Source organism: Diadema setosum, chromosome 6 (genome assembly GCF_964275005.1).
Source record: "Diadema setosum chromosome 6, eeDiaSeto1, whole genome shotgun sequence".
Lineage (NCBI taxonomy): Eukaryota > Metazoa > Echinodermata > Echinoidea > Diadematoida > Diadematidae > Diadema > Diadema setosum.
In genome coordinates, this window is record NC_092690.1 from 41,094,740 (window position 1) to 41,112,239 (window position 17,500).

At 38.0% G+C, this 17,500-nt stretch overlaps 1 pseudogene; it reads right to left on the reverse strand.

Moving 5' to 3' along the window:
- Positions 1–1,312: 1,312 nt before the first annotated feature.
- On the reverse strand, positions 1,313–11,837 carry LOC140229806 (uncharacterized; annotated as a pseudogene).
- Between the last annotated feature and the right edge of the window lie 5,663 nt (positions 11,838–17,500).

Sequence of the window (17,500 nt, forward strand, 5' to 3'; positions counted from 1 at the left end):
AAAATATAAAGAGAATTTCGCACAATTTCATCTTTTGAAAAAAATACACATTCCCTTGACTCGTTACTGACATATGTTATGGGTAATATTATTCCCATTGTCTTCAGAAAGAGGCAAATCAAGTGCTCTTTTATTATGCGAAAAAAGTGAAAATATGATGAATTTTCTTTACATTTTCTTTATACTGTTGTACTCATATGACATCACGAGCCTTAGTAGTCTCCTCATCCAGCGGTTCCAACACAAAAATTTTAAAAATTCATAACTTTTGAACGGATTGTCCAATTTTCCTTAAACTTTCACTGATGTGTTCTACTAATATTGCTGCATTCTCTCAATCCTTATGTTAATGAAGGTGAACTTGTCCTTTAAACTTGTTAGTGAAGTTTTGTTTTCAAGACAAGTTTCCGTAAACGTCGATAGGGGAAAGATACAAGTACGTATTTCTGAAGTGAATGCTACAAGCACATGGGCGTCTTGAATATTGTGTACTGTGTACATAGGCCTTATTATGAATTGCCCTTTTGAGCTACTGTACAATTATTTTGTTGCTATTTTAGGATCTCTCGTGCAAATGAACGTATGCAAACTATTAGGTGGGATTAACTGATTTTTCATGTTTGGCCTTGATATATGGTGCACTTACTTTTTTTCTGTTTCTTCTTATATTTCCGGTAAAGAAGAATTCCTGCAATTACCATGATGATAAGGACCAGCAAGACCACGATCACAGGCACCGCAGCAGCTGTGTAATATAATTATTAGCAATACGGCTCCTTACTACTATTGCTAATAAAAATATTAAACCTGATAACTAAGGGGACAATGAATGTTCCTTGTTTTTGTTTTTTGTTTTTTGTTCACCAAAATGTATTCAAGAATTAGTTGCAACATATGCGCGTCACATTACCTTATCCATATTGGCCATGGCGATGATGCAATTACTTTAAACCGAATTACACCGGTTATTTCCAAGAGCTATTTCTATTTACTCTAAGTTTTTTTTTTTTTTTTTTTGTTTACAATAAGATCTGCGTCTGTTTACATGATGGTTCAACTCAGTAACAAGTGGTACAAGTCTCCCCAAGACATCGCTCACTCCTTACAATGTAGGAGTGCTGAGCCACATGACACTTTTTTTTTTCAGAGAAATTCTTTAAATTGGGTAATGATCTACAATGGATTTTCGTAGGTAAAAGGCAGTTCTATCATTGTTCTTCAACATGGTAACAAACACTTGTTATAAACATAAACTTGTTATAAACAATAATTCATAATGAAACATTTCTAAAATAGAATGCTTGGCTCATCTCTACTGCATCTCCCCTACGTGTTGTGACCAATTTATCAACATAAATCTATACTCACAGGCACCTTTGACAGGAGCAGGCGCTGTAACGGTGTTGTTTGCATCCGTGTGGTTTCCTGTTGTCGTTGTAGGTGTGATGACACCCTGTGTTGTTCTCGTGGTTTCGAAAGGTAGTCCGCTAGCTGTGCATTTAACTGGATCGGATCCTGCCAACAGCTCTATCGTAACCATCTGGGTCAGTAGCCCTTCTGTATCAGTAGAAATGACTCTCTGAATGATATTAGCCTGGTCTGAGGCATCGCTGAATGACAAGCTGATGTTGGGATAGTATCCTGTCACAGTGCACTATTATTGTTGTATTGCTGTCCGCACTGATGTTGCAAGTTTGCATCGATACATTTGAGCTGATCGGCACACAGGTATCAATTTCCGGAAATCGTTCTTGGGGTGTGGCTGCAAAATCAATAGAACACATGCATGGACACCTCAGTCAGTGGTAAGGTTATGTAAACATACATCCTTCAGAACTATATCATTTTACATACAAGAAGCAAAAGAAAATGTAGAAATGATAAGGTATAAGGAGGGATATGCTGTTGTTTTTTTTTCTTCTTCTTTTTGGCAAGGTCTCATTATTACACACCAGAACAACCCCACACACACACCTATAAACAAAGCAAAGTCTCTCTCTCTCTCTCTCTCTCTCTCTCTCTATATATATATATATATATATATATATATATATCATATCATATCATATCATATCATATCATATCTAAATGCATGTGCGTTTTCAACAGATTCCTTTCAAGTTCCTATCCTCTTCTTTCGCGGAAAGCGTATTGTCAGGTTTGCCATTTTGCCAAAGCATGCAAACCTTATCCAAATACACTATCAAGAGAAAACTTGTGTCACTATTAGAAAATCCTGATAATAATGATATTTCCCCCCATGAACATTATAGTAGAATTGATAAGGAAACGGGGTTGAAAAATTAATTACCTAAATTTGAACCAATGCATGTTGAAGCAAAACTTTGATTAAAAAATGCGAAAAAAATATGAGCACTAATAATCAGTACATAGAAGACAAAGTCCTCGATAGAGTATTGTTAATCTCAAACAACGGGAATGGCTATTTAAAGAGGGAATCCACGCAAAATACACATGTATAAATTCGTCTGATAAGAAAGAGTAAAATATTACGATTTCAACGGTATGATTTTAATCAGCTTTAATTTTAGCTGTCTTTCAGCCTCGAGGAAAGTATCTACATGAGACAACTATACGTTGGAAGAACATGATGTAAGCCCTGTATACTATCAAAAGTCGGGTGCTGTTCGTTATTCCGAAGGTTCGCTATTCCGAAGGGTCGTTAATCCGAAACATGGTCGTTAATCAGAAACACACAAATTCCCTATACCTAGAGGTTGATTAATCCGAAAATTTGTGGCGTTATCCCGAAGGTTCGTAGTTCTAGCGATTCGTTAATCCGAAAATGAAATTCGGAAAAAAACGAACCTTCGGAATAAAGAATCTTCGGACTAAAGAGCCGTCGGAATAACGAACCTTCGGAATAACGAGCTGTAACCACTAAAGTCATGTTATAGGGTTAAAGTGTTGTGAGAGCCTTAGTATTCAAAAACTGTGGAAAATTAGTCTGAAAACGGTTTTTCCTGGTCTATCGAATTTTTTTCCTATATAAATCCCGCACCCAGAACAGTCCTAATATAAGAAAATTGAAAACATGGGCAGAAGTATAATGGTGTGGATAAGGTTCTTAAAAAATAAAAATGTCCGTCCGAATCGTGTCTTTGGCGGATCTGTTGATCCTAATGTGTCTTTCCCAGTTCATAGAAGTGCTATCATGTAATTCCGGGGCAATGATATCTTATGGTTGTATCATCATTGTAAATGTATCATTGTCTTATTTATAATTTCCAATCGTCATGATGAACACACAAAAAAGGAATTACCAACAATATCGACATAAGTTGAGTTGACGAGGAGTCTGCCTGTTGCCAGATCTGACACAACACAATAGTACCTTCCTCTGTCTTGTATCCTTGCTGATTTGATGACAAGAGAGAAGTCATCGGATATGTTGTACCAACCCTGGTCGTACCCATCACCAAATTTTCGCTGGTTTACCTCATAGCGCGTGTCTAGCGCAACCACTGGTTCTGCATTAGCGTATTCATCGCCCTTCCGCCAGGACACGGCATAAACCGCCTTTTCATACTGACACCTCAGGGTCGCCCTGTCGCCATACTGAAGAAAACGTCTAGCATCGGTGATGACTGGCGGATCTGAGTAGGTAAGACATATCATTTAGTGGTTTGTCCTCGTGAGTTTGCTTTTGTGACACCTTTGTGACACATATACATGCATATATCATCCCTATATCTTAACACTTTTGATTTTCGTGGGACTAAAGACAACAGTATGCATAATCATCCATTATTATATATCGTATTCCCCTCATTTACAATAAAAGTATTGTATAAAAGAAATTTAAAAGGAAAAGACATGAATGCAGATTTAGATGGATGCTAGTGCTTTCTCCCAAACATTTGCCCTACATTGTGCTCCAGCACCGACCATCAGATTAATGCAACGATCAATGCATCACCATATACTATTGTCGATCCCCCAGCACTAGGTGTTGGCATCACATCACCGCGAAGTCCGCGAAAATTGCGAGACGAAAAAGTGGATAGTTAAAGTCAAAACATCCAAAGATGAATTCAAGCCTGCTTAACTTTGACACATAACGGGAAAGATGGATTAAAGATTCACAAACTTCATCCCTCCTCCACACTAGCGGCGTAAATCCATACTGAGGAGTGGGGGGGATGGTCACCATCACCACGATTACAAGCCCATAACCGGACCGGCGCAGCCTTTTTTTTTTTTTTTTTTTTTTTTTTGGGGGGGGGGGAGAAGCTTTGTGCCCCCCTCCCCCCCCCCCACACACACTTTACAGGGATCGGATGCCCCGCTCTTTTGCATGAAATATAAAGTGGGAGAAAAGTGGCAGCAACAACATAAAGACTTTTTGTTCTTGTTGCTTTCTTTTTTTTTTGCTTGTCAGACCTTAAAAGTATGAAAACATTTTTTTTTTTTTTTAATATCTGTGAGAGGGAGCGGAACGACCGAACGGGGGAAGGGTGTGTATGGGGGGGGGGGGGGTATCCCTCTCCCACACGAGGAAGATTTTGCATTTTCAGACCTGAAATTCAGCGATCTGGTGCTCACTTGTGGTGAAAATTTTGTTTTCTTTTCTTTAAAAAAACAATAAGAAAATGAAATATTCACAATATATTATTGAATGAATAATGAATCGTGGTATTTCAGCACTTGCTGTGCGACATCATTGTGAAGGCCTACTAAATAATGGGGCCTATCATCGGTGTAGACAGGATTTGATCTTAGGAGGAGCGGTTACATGTGAGGGAACGAATCAAGCGAGGGGGGAGGGTATGGTAGGGGGGTTTCCCCCTACTACGGTGAAATCTCTTTCCGTTGAAAATTTTGATATTTTTCAGTCAAAAAACTTCCGTTTGTAGCTATATTCTTCGCTTTGGAAATTAAGGGGGGCACACCAGGCGCAACTGCTGTCAATCACTGGCAGCAACATCAGGAGAATGGCATAGCGATTAAATGCGAGCGAGCGGAGCGAGCGAGCATGAAAATTTTAACATTTTACAGTCTAAAAACTGCCGTTTGTAGCTATACTTTTTCGCTTTGGAAATTAAGGGGGGCCGCATCAGGCGCAACTGCTGGCAATTACTGGCAGCAACATCAGGAGAATGGCATAGCAGTTAAATGCGAGCGAGCGGGGCGAGCGAGCTTGAAAATTTTGACATTTTACATTCCAAAGACTGCCGTTTGTGGCTGTATTTTTTCGCTTTGGAAATTTAGGGGGCACACCGGGCGCAACTGCCGGCAATCGGGCAGCAACATCAGAATGGCATAACGATTAAATGCGAGCGAGCGAAGCGAGTGAGCTTGAAAATTTTGATATTTTACAGTCCCACATGTCCTTTGTGGCTGTACTAGTATTTTTTCGCTTTGGAAATTAAGGGGGGGGGGGGCGCACCGGGCGAAAACTGCTGGCAATTACTGGCAGCAACATCAGGAGAATGGCATAATGATTAAATGCGAGCGAGCGAAGCGAATGAGCTTGAAAATTTTGACATTTTCCAGTCCCAAAAACTGTCGTTTGTGGCTGTATTTTTTCGCTTTGGAAATTAAGGGGGCGCACCGGGCAAAAACTGTTGGCAATTACTGGTAGCAACATCAGGAGAATGGCATAATGATTAAATGCGAGCGAGTGAAGCGAGCGAGCTTCAAAATTTTGTCATTTGACAGTCCAAAAACTGCCGTTTGTAGCTATATTTTTCGCTTTGGAAATTAAGGGGACGCACCGGGCGAAAACTGCTGGCAATTACTGGCAGCAACATCAGGAGAATGGAATAATAATTAAATGCGAGCGAGCGAAGCGAGCGAGCTTCAAAAATTTGACATTTTACAGTCCCCAAACTGCCGTTTGTAGCTATATTTTTCGCTTTGGAAATTAAGGGGGGCGCACCTGCTCACAATCACTGGCAGCAACATCAGGAGAATGGCATAGCGATTAAATGCGAGCGAGCGGAGCGAGCGAGCTTGAAAATTTTGACATTTTACAGTCTAAAAACTGCCGTTTGTAGCTATACTTTCTCGTTTTGGAAATTTAGGGGGCACACCGAATGCAACTGCCGGCAATTACTGGCAGCAACATCAGGAGAATGGCATAGCGGTTAAATGCGAGCGAGCGGAGCGACCGAGCTTAAAAATTTTGACATTTTACAGTCCAAAGACTGCCGTTTGTGGCTGTATTTTTTCGCTTTGGAAATTAAGGGGGCACACCGGGCGCAACTGCCGGCAATTACTGGCAGCAACATCAGGAGAATGGCATACTGATTAAATGCTAGCGAGCGAAGCGAGTGAGCTTGAAAATTTTGACATTTTCCAGTTCTAAAAACTGCCGTTTGTAGCTATATTTTTCGCTTTTGTTTGTCCCACTTTTATTTGAGAACCATCCCCCCCCCCCCATCGACGCCTCTATACATATTAGGTTGCTTTTGTTAAGTGAAAGATCTGCTGCACACTCTTTGATAAATTAGGGAATATACGTCTATGTCAAAAGTGTACAAAGTTTATCCCTTATCCTGTATAGCGGACCTTTTGCATGTTCATGATTGCAATACAACGATCTGGTGCATAGTTCTGGCGATATTTGGACAATTTTTCATTAAGAAAGTTCGAGATTTGTCCTAATCTCGGGAATTGCTTGGGGGATAAATGATTTGTCTGTCTAAACACTTCCTTTGGGGCGGGGCAAATGCCCCTTTGCCCCCCATAGATTCGACGTCCCTGATCTTCCCTTGGTATGCCCATAGATGTATCCTGACTGAGTCATCAGTCACTGTCGTTTCTCAGGAATGATTCAGGAAATGGAGGGGATTCAATTATGGCGATAAAGTTGTTGTTATTGTTTGCTTGTATGTTTTCGTACATATTTTGCAGATGGTCCCCAGTTACTCGCGTCATAGCATGTTTACATGTAGACCTATACTATTTGACGTTGTCAACGCCTGAGCCATACCTTACAGTGTATGTCGATGTTACTTTCTTCGCGAGCGAGCGAAGCGAGCGAGCGCTTGAGAAAATTATACATTTTCCTACAAGATAGAATACTGTTCAGCTCTGTTACCTGTCTGAAGGCCGGCGTACAAACGTCATGCAATATGCCAAAATTGAAACAATCACATTTCTGCTTCCTCCATTTTTCCCCTCAAAATTCAGGGGGGGATGATTGTACAGGCCATCCCCCCCTCCTCCATTTCAGGGGGGGGGGATATATCCCCCCCATCCCCCCGGGATTTACGCCCATGCTCCACACAATGATTTTGATTTTGCTCCCAGCTGCCCAGGCTCAGATTTATGTAGCCATGTCTAGAGTGCTCATGTAAGTTACGTGGGCGACTAATTGCATCGGCATAGACTTTGTTCGTACAACGTGCATCACGATGGACGTAAATGTGGGTCTCCTGCAGCAACGCTAACACTAGCACCGAAGTTGAAACAAACGAAGATAATAATCCCTAATTGCTAGTGCTAGCCAATGGAGAAAAAGCACGTAAATCGCCAACACAAACGGTAGAGCTCTGTGCAGCAGACAGCATTCAACATCGGGCCCAACACTCATTCCTTGAAATACGTCATAATTTTGAGGTCAACCTCCCAACACCGATTGATTTCAAGTTCAGTTTTATCGCCGGTGCTAGTGCTATCTCAGCAACAGCACCAGCACCGAACTTGAAATCACCCATTGTTTTGTTACTTCCTTCTATTTATTTTTTTCGTAATTTCGAAGGTTCGAAGGTTCTGGGAATGAAGTCTGGTTCGTTATTGCGTAATTGTTTATCCGAAAACAAAGTAAGGTTCGTTAGTACGCATTTTCCTTTCTCTTTCAATTCACGAACCTTCGGAATTAGAAAGCTAAATTCATTTTCTCATTAACGAACCTTTGGACTATAATTAAACGGATATTACCTAGCTACACGCTGTTTACGTCATCGCCTTTTAAAAATGGGGTGACCTTCGTTATTTCGAAGTTTCGTCAATCCGAAAATGAAACTTGGTTCGTTATTCCAAAGTTTGTTAAGCCGAAAACAAAATAAGGTTCATTAGTAAGCAAACTTCATTTCACTTTCACATAACAAACGTTCGGAATAACGAGCTTTTATGTGTTTTTTTTTTTTTTCAATTATCGAAACTTCGGAAAAATAAAGCTTAATTAATTTTCGGATTAAACCTCAGCATGTCACATTAATTTCATGCCCTTAGGTTTGTGTGTGAAATTTGTGTTCACTTGACTCATTTGCACAAAAAGGGTTTTAACTAATCCTTCGGAATAATGGACTTCACTTCCTATCAGGATTAACGAACTCAAGGATTTACGAACATCACCTCTGAAGTTATTTCAATGAACGAACATAATGACGCTTCAGACAATTTTCAAGGAGCACATTCCCAGAAGGTACTGGTGTGAGGATAAGTGCTGGATAACAAAAGCAATCAGGATATGTGGGTAGTTAACCTCCAAAATATAATGAAGGGACTTTTTGAAATCATAAGACATACAAATTAGATATTACAAAAAAAAAAAAATAAACGCGGAAAATCGCCGAAAATTGGTATTCTTGGTGCTTTGTGCATGTGCCTGTATTAGCACTTTTATTTTTACTGCACTGTTGAAATTGAATATCAACTGTCACTGTTTTCCTCTTCTGGACCGTGAAAATGTACATTGTATGATATATGCGCTATATAAGCGTTGTGTATTAATCCTCTTTATACTCTATTATCATGTGTTATTGACGCAACACTATAATCCGAACTGAAAAACGAGAGTTCCATTTTTAACCACTAGCCTTGTTAAAAGCAAAACACATACATGATAATACGATGTCATAAGTTACTAGTTTTGTTGAGAAATTACCCGATATCGTCACATCTGAATAGTTCCTGTACAGGACTCCTGTTTCGTAATCAGACACCTCACAGAAGTATCTCCCAGAGTCCGTAGACCGGGCTTTATTAAAGATGAGGGAATAATTTGAGGCAACTGTGAACTCCCCATCTTCAAACCCTGGACCGCTGATGTCGCCGTTGTTGTCAGAGATATGAAGTTTAACAACAGTGGTGGCGCTTTCGATTGTTTCTCCTTTCTTCCAGTAGACTGCGGATAGCTTCCGCGTCACCATGCATGGCACCGATCCGGGTAAGCCTTGTCGTAGTCTTACCTCTGGTTCAGTGGTAACCACAGCTCCGTTGACCGGAAATGACACTAGAAAATATGGCGATTGCCACTTAATTCAATGTCAGATCGATGAAATCTTACACATCAGATAAACACACAAGACAAAGCCACACTTGATTAACGCTTTATATTCACTTTTGAGCAAAAGAACAACAGGAGCAAAAGAAAAGCATTAGAAAAAAGCAGACAAAAATTTGATTGGTAGTGATTATAACATTCCGTGATTAGAAAAGCATAATACTCTTAGAATAAATTCTCTATGCATATGTGGAGGCAAAAATCATACAAAATTTTAATAATACGTACATAATTCTATTACTAACGTAGTCAACAATCATCAACAAACAAAAAGTTTATTTTTTTATGACAGATTCTGATCTCTCAAAATCTGTAATACATTTAGTGGTTAGGAAGAAATTGTCCCATAGTAATGGTGCCATTTTGAAAAAAAAAAACAACAACAAAAACTTATTACCAAATGCTTTGGCTTTCACATTTATTTTAGAGAGAAAATTCTTTGACATTTATAGTTGATCTACAACAGGGGTGATATTCTTGATGAGTTCACCGAGACAGGCAAGAAGAGGCAGACAAAGGCAGACATTTCCATAAAGACATTTTGAATACAGGAGTCAGAACCTTGAACTTGAAACTAAGCCTTATCAAGCAATCAAGCAATACATAATCATAAAGGTCATTTGTTCAAATTTTATCTCGAGGTTTACAAGCTATTGTGGCTGAACTTTGCATCTGTTCGTTGAGCTGAGCTGAGAGTCAAAACTACAATCACGACAACGAGCAAACCATTATCGTTATCTAAGGGACTATAAAAACCAATGCAGGTTCTCTTTAGTTGTTCGATTATATTCTTTACTTTTTTTCAATCCTGCATAGATTATAGACCAATACAGGGTTGTCGATTTACATATGCCATTAATGTGTTTTCATACAGGGATCATCTCGGAAAACTGTGAACCGTCAAGATCTCCTCTGTAATCATAAATCATAATAAATCACATAGAAATGTTGATTCATTGTTGATTAAGTGTATCATTTCATAAGGAGTTTAGATAATAAAGGTTCTATGCTGTCGGGAAGATTATGCCAAATATGTGTCAAACTGTCTGCGTGTTAATTGATAATTTGGGTTTTGTAGGACGGAAGTTTCCAGTTTCACATTGATTTCCGGATCAAATGTCATAGCAAAGTCTCATACAACCGTGACAACATTGTTTATATGACGATATTCAGCATGCTAAAAATAATTGCCAAAGCTTTACACTTACACTTGCATATGTGAGTAAACGCAAAAAAAATTATATAGGGTTTTTTTTTTTAGTTTTTTTCAAATCAAGGGGATAATTTTACATGGTATCCTTTGATACTAGAGGCAAGTTTAATCACTAAATAGTCTTTAATCGGTGATCATAATATCATCATGCTATTCAGTTTTCTTGTGTGTGGGGGTGCCTTTTTGGGTTCGATTTTGGAGTTTTGTTCGTGCTTGTGTTTGCTTTGTTTTCCTTAAGCCCTGAGTATTGGGAAGCTGCAGCCATTCTTCCCTCCTCTTCAAATTTAGCGACCACAGCTACGGGTCCTATATGGAGAATAGTGAAAAAAAGTAGCTGAACTATTTGCGGACGGTGTGGTGTGTGCAGGCGAGGCAAGGTTCGACTGTGCTAACATTGCTCTTTCTCTGATTGTTAAGGTTCTTTTTTTGTTATCTTTTCTTTAAATTCTTAATACGTTGGAAATCCCATTAAAGGCAATGTTACACTTCTCCAAATAACAATAATCGCATTATTGTGTCTTTGGGTCATTTGTTTTATTTTATTTTGTTTCCCTCCTTGTTTGCTTTTGTGTATGTGAATGTGTATGTATGTGTGCTTTTTGTGTGTGTTTGGCGTGTTTTGACTCTATAAGAACACTATTGGGTAAATAAATTTTATAATCTTCCCAAAATTACAAACTTCTTGTCGTATGCTTACGTGCAAACTGACCAAAAATTTGCTTGCTGCAATTTTCTTGTGACTTTTATTATCACATGTTGACGAAAGTTGAATAAAGTCACATTTTAACTAACAAGAAGAAGAAACTTAAGCGGAAACGAAATGTAAGCACATTATGCAAAACGTGAGGTGAAGTTTTTAGAAAAAAATATAATTTCATCTGTACGTATATCATAACCAGAATGGGAATTACAAAAATGGCGTGCCATCTTTTTTGTGAACAGCCCGCTGATATTGGGGAAAAAAAACTAATAAAAAAAGGGCGTTATCGGCTTCTAAGATTTAAGCTCAAACAAAAACGCAACAATCAATTTTCATGAAATAAAAAGTGTATTCAATTAAAAGGTAGGTAGATTTATAAGCACTGTTCCAAATATCGGGTAAAATTGCGCCCTTTCGGTTTCGATGTTTAAGATTTTGCTAAAAATGGAAATGATTTAAATTTGACACCATAATGTACAGGAGATCGAGCTCTACAATGTGATACCAATAATGAGATATATCCCCAAAGTTGCAATAACGACCTTCTGGTTCTTAGCCGATCGACGTACTGAACGTACATTGTATACTAGTATAATGCGCTTACCTGAGGATAGGGATACTGCTACTAGCAGGACAACAAACACCCATGTCCAGTGAATTCGTGGCATGTTGGTTAGAGTGGTATTCTCTCCTAATATCAAAGGGGTGAGAAGGTTCATACAAAGAACATTTTATGTGCAGGTAACATAGGAATTCACCTGTATTCTCAATTCGATCTTCGACTCTGCTTAAATTTGCACATTTATATAATATTAGTACAAGAGAGGCTGCATATTTTTTATGACTCTTCCCCTTATTTTATATATATATATATATATATATATATATATATATATACATATATATACATATATATATATATACATATATATATATATATATAATCTGAAAGAAATTAAGCTTGAGGCGGACGTTGCTCTCGACTGATTAAAAGGGAGAACAAGATCGAAAGAAACGTCCGCCTCAGTCTAATATCTTTCAGTATATATGCTACCCACAATGAGGCATCGCGTATGTTTTGGAAGGGAACTATCCCTAACACTATATATATATATATATATATATATGTGTGTGTGTGTGTGTGTGTATGTATGTATGTATATAAAATGTCTGTATAAGGAAATGCGGCAATATTAGCCGAACGAATAGTTATAATAATCGGAGAATCCATTGAAAGTTATGAATTTTTAAGGTTTCAGTGCGGCCATACTGGCTGAGAAAGATATAAAGAAAATTTGAATATTTTCGTTTTCTAGCATAATGAAAAAGAAGCACTTGACTTACCTCTTTCAGAAAACAGGGGGATTTATTACCTTTAACATAATTATGTCAGTCACAAGAGGAAGGACTGTTGTACTTCGAAATGAAATTTTGTGGAATTCTCTTTATATTTTCTTGTATAATTGTCCATGCGTTATGCCATGAAGTGTTATCTTGTCATCCAGCAATGGCTCTACCAAAATTCATAACGGATTGTCCGATTTTCCTCGAACGCAGTTGATGTGTGAGGTACCTCCCTGGTTCCACTTACATTCCTGCATTCAGTCAGTTCATATAGTTTCATTTTCAAGGATTAACAACTTAAAATCGTTGGATAACAGCACAGAAGTAACTTCCGTGTACATGGTGTAGTTTGCATTACAAACGCTATAGGCAGGAAAAACGCATATGAAAATGTAATTTGGATATATACCGAACAAAACAGAGACTTTGATATATACAATGTGTAATACATCTTGTCACCCCAAGCACCCTGGCCTGTTTGTCGGGGAAAGGCGCGAACTAATGCGAGAGTAAAACACATACTTAACCTTACACAAGTGACATAAGACAAACTATCTGTTCAGGGATGCCAGCAGAGTAATTGAGAGCTAACATACGGCATGCATTGCGTATAAATCAAACATACCTGTTCTATGTTCCTGAAGGCTTCCCTGGCAAGTTTCTGGATAATTTGTCGGTGAATTTCAGATCAAGGTACCAAGTTTCAAGACAAATCCGAACAGGAAACGAAACACTAACTGGTCATGTGTTGGTAGGCGGTGCAGTTGGGTAATTTCTGGCATCTGTATACATAAGAGGCATCCAGCTCCGAACGATCGTTCGGTACAAGGTACAACTTAAACAAGCAGAAAAAATGACAAGCCAGAACATAATGTTCTGTCAGTATTTTTGCAGGAAGACGACAGATGTCAAGCCCATTGAGCAGCTAGGCGTAAAGTTTTGTAGCGCGTCATTGAGCAAAACGACCAAAGGACGGCGGGGGGGGGGGTTAAATTCTTATTGAATATTGTGGCTTATTCGGCCAAAAATCAAAAAGTCTCTCAAAAATTAAGGTTCGAAGTTTGTGATCTTTAGGGAATCTTTTTCTTGAGGAATAAGAAAAAGCTTGCCAGGAGTCTGAGCATGATAAAAAAAAAGACTCCTGAGGCGGAGACTGACACGTATAGGCGTGAGTATGGGTCTGCAAGAATGAAATGGGACAATTATTTTCCTTAATTTGTGACAACTACACCAAGCCTCCGTCGCATTTTAATACAAATTCAAAAGTAGATTTCACTTTTGTTTTTGCAGTTTCAAATTTTGTAAACTATACACGTACCAGTATCCATACACTGTCCATACTATTCTTTTATACCTAATACCTTTTAATACCAATTGAGAGAGTTGACTTTGTTTCTATTTCAGTTTTCATTGCATTTTCTCTGAATGTTTTCATTTCAAACAGCATTAGGTATTCGTAATTGTGAGTTCGTACAGAATAAATCCCCATAGAGAATGAGAGAGAGAGAGAGAGAGAGAGATATGGAGGGACAGAGAGATAGGAAAAGCCTGCGCTCCTGTAGACCAATTAACACTAGAATAGACTTCTGCATATATTGTGATAAGATGAGTTTTTTTAATTGAACTAAAAGTGGGTTTAATATTATCTTGAATCTTGAACTTGTTGCAAGCATGACATGCATATAACATATGACTGAGAGTCAACTGAATTCTTCGGGCTAGAGAGAAGCGATGAGCAGAATGTGTCGTCAAACCAGGGAATCACCAGGACGCTATGCTCGGCATCGTCACATATCTCATTATACTATAAGCTCATTTGCTCTTTACAACTCTGCACTGCTTTTCATTACGTTGGTGCAGTGTAAACTCAACTGTCACGCATGTATTGTTTCATTGTAAATCTCCAACCCCTCCATTTTTTTTCTGCACAGGATTCCTTACCGAACCAACAACATGCCCTAACTATCCCCCTCCCCCCCCCCCCCACACACACACACAACACACCGCATCCACTCTCACAATCTCACAACCACCCTACCGGTCCCCTACATTAATTGATTAGTAAAGTCTTTATATTTATACGGCACTGTAAAATCAAGACAATTCGAATAAAACTATACAGTGTAAAACTTCCAATTACACAGTACATTAAAAGTGCACATACACCCTTGCAAACAAGCGACGACACAATAATGATGGTTACGAATGAGGAATAAAAACTTCATTTATACTGCAAGTACATTCCAGACCATTGTTTTAATGTACACCAAACATTGAACCCAAAAAGTGCATGCCTCAAGGAATACTTTAACACATACTGAAAAGGTAACTATTGACATCCCCTCTAGAAGAAGTAAAAGCCTCACAATTATGAACAGAGATATATAATTTCTAATGATATATTATGCTGAAAAAGATGGTAAAAGGTGACTTGAAATGGAAACCAATTTGGCCCCAAAAGATGTGATTGCGTACTTACCCTGTTTGACATTATTGTGACTTGTTTGTTGTTTTTTTTTCAGAAAGTAATTACTGACGATTGAGCAACAGATCTTTATTTTTTATAAAACCCTTCTTACGTTCTTACGTTCTCAAAAGTTATTAACAATGATTGTTAGTATGACCACTATTCTTTAAATTTGGAATATTCCGCCGAGTAGAAATTCTAGTGAGTTCTTTTTTTTTTGCTTCATAGAACTATCTAAAATATGAGAGAGATCCATTCTTCCTTATACATGTTATACAAGAACTTGACAAAGTTCACTCTCATGCGGAGATTGCTAAAATAAGAGGTGAATTTCACTGAATTGGCAAACCACCAAAATCAGTCTCCTTTGTGGTTCATTTTGTTCCGATCAAGCTTCTCCTTCGCCCATACGATTAAGCATCGTCCCATCCTCAAAGCTAAAGTCTTATGCAGATGATATTCATGTCATTCATAACGCTTATAAGCATTGAGCAGGCAGGCAGGTACATTTAGGGTTTTGTCGCGTATTCTGGACTTGCCTTGCCACTATATCAGATTTTCTTCTTTCACACGTGAGGTTCTTCCTTATGCACAATAGTCCATACTGTTTGCTCACAAGTATCCTGCAAGTCAGTAAAAACTTTACAGCCATTATCCCTTCCTGGCACTATGACATACTTTGTGCCTAATGATTTCATGTTTTCGTCTCTTAAAAATCGAAAAACCTAAATCAAACTCAACTCAGCTCAGTTCTTCAATCCCAGTTGGAACTTACTGTAAAACCAGCTCCAGAAGTAATTATCTTGAAGATTAAGATATCAATGTGCCAGTAGTTTTAAACACTAGCAATCAGTAGAGAATACATGCCCCTCTCAACCATTATGTGATAGTGATAAAGAGAGAATCACCGAGATTACAGAGGAATACCGGTCTTAAGCCATGAATATTCAAAATTGGTTTACTGGTTTGTGTTGGTGGTCTTGAAGACATTGTCAAAGACATGCACGAGTTGTATATCTTAATACTTCATTATATATTATATATATATATATATACAAAGAATATGTAAAGAGTGGATGGCAAAAATACGGGTAACGCACCTTAAAACAAACAAACAAACAAACAAACAAATACAAACACATACAGGGAAACAAAACATAAACAAAACCCCAAACCCCGATAACATAATGTAACAGTTGAGATTCCAGTACTCCTGCACGAATATTATAATTATGCTGAATGATGAAGGAATCAAGTGATAATGGTCACGCATGCAGCCATGAAATGACGTAATCAGAATATGCGAAGAATGAAAATATGAGACGAGATTCATACATAGATACCAGACAAGTTTCGGCACTTACTGCAGCAATCCACACTATTCACTCCAGTTGAAATGACGTATACGGTTCTCATCGTCAAGCAATTTTGTAAACTTTCTACATTTGGCTAAATAAAATTATCAGTGAAACTTATGACATAAAAAACCACTCTTCCAAACTGTGTTGAAGAAAGTAACATCATACGAATCAAATCAAACAAGTGTTTGTGCTGCATTAGACTGGTTTATCAGTACAGTCAAACTAAAGATAGTGTCTTCCGAAATTTCAGATAATCAAAACGATATCAAACTGTGATCATATCCCATGATATATCTCAGATACCCGATTGGGAGGAATCTAGCCCTCCACACATCATTTGTTTCTGTGTCGAACAAACCTCTGGCAAATGGTCTTCATGAACTTCTGTTATTGTTTTTAATTTTGTTTTTGTTTTTTGAAAAAAAGGTATGTATAGAAGTCAGAGTATTAAAGTATAATTCAGTATTGTACATGATAGGTCTGCCGGTTTATTACTAGCACTTATCACACAGAATACGTGACGTTTTATCTCTACAAAAACATAGAAATGAAAACATTATTTCAATATATTAATTCACAAGTATCAGGAAAGGAAGTAAACAGACAAAAATTACAGAGAGTTTACATACATGAAGAATTTCACTTGTTTATGAATACCTCCCAACTTAACAAAGTACTGTATTAATCAAAATCTTAACTCCAACTCATCCTCACCATCATGACGCTTGATGTTATTAAATCTTCGTATGCCACTTCAAACCAAGACAATAATAAAACACGCAGATTCAGAACTCATACAATTGCAAGTCCATCGCACATGTACAAACAAAAAAGATGTGACGTACGTCCTTATATTCACATCGAGTTTGCAAGCAGGGTGAGGATGAGTTCCGATAAATACAGCAAAACTAATTGTATTGTGTATAATGTATTGATAAATGATTCAAATGTAGGATCTATAAAATTACATTATTCAACCCTCATTCAACAAAATGAGGAGTTAACACAACGTTTACATGCGATTACAGACAGTATAGGCATCGGTACATAGAGCATACGATGAATGTTTGGAATAACAAGGTTTACAACTTAGCTACGGAATATCGAAGCGGTATCAATGAAAGAATAGGCCTATAGATTTGAGCATAAATTGACATAC